This window comes from Microtus ochrogaster, chromosome X (assembly GCF_000317375.1).
Source record: "Microtus ochrogaster isolate Prairie Vole_2 chromosome X, MicOch1.0, whole genome shotgun sequence".
In the NCBI taxonomy this organism is placed as follows: domain Eukaryota; kingdom Metazoa; phylum Chordata; class Mammalia; order Rodentia; family Cricetidae; genus Microtus; species Microtus ochrogaster.
In genome coordinates, this window is record NC_022026.1 from 55,212,601 (window position 1) to 55,213,082 (window position 482).

Genomic DNA, 482 nt, shown 5'->3' on the forward strand with positions numbered 1-482 from the left:
TGTCTCTATCTCCATCCATCACCAGATGAAGGTTCTATAATGATATGCAAGATATTCGTCAGTATTGCTATAGGATAGGGTCATTTCAGGAATGTGTTTCTTTCTTATCTCTATTCTTCCTATCTACCATTTCTAATCCTCACACCCCGACCCCGAGAAGTATGAACCTGCCTACCATGGCTAGAAATGCGGCAAAAGTCACCACAAAATGGTGGCTCACAACATAGCCCAACTGTCATCAGAGAGACTTCCTCCAGCAACTGATGGAAACATGCAAAGACCCACAGCGAAACAGTAGGCAGAGCTCAGGGAATCCTGTAGAAGAGAGGGAGGAAGGATTGTGGGAGCCAGAATAAAAATAAGGAAAAAAAATGGAACACTTTTAGCACTAGAAAGAAGGTTCAATTAGTATGAATGGAGAGATATTTCAGGGGTTAAGAGCATGTACTATTGTTTCAGAGACCTACCTATTTCAGTTTCAA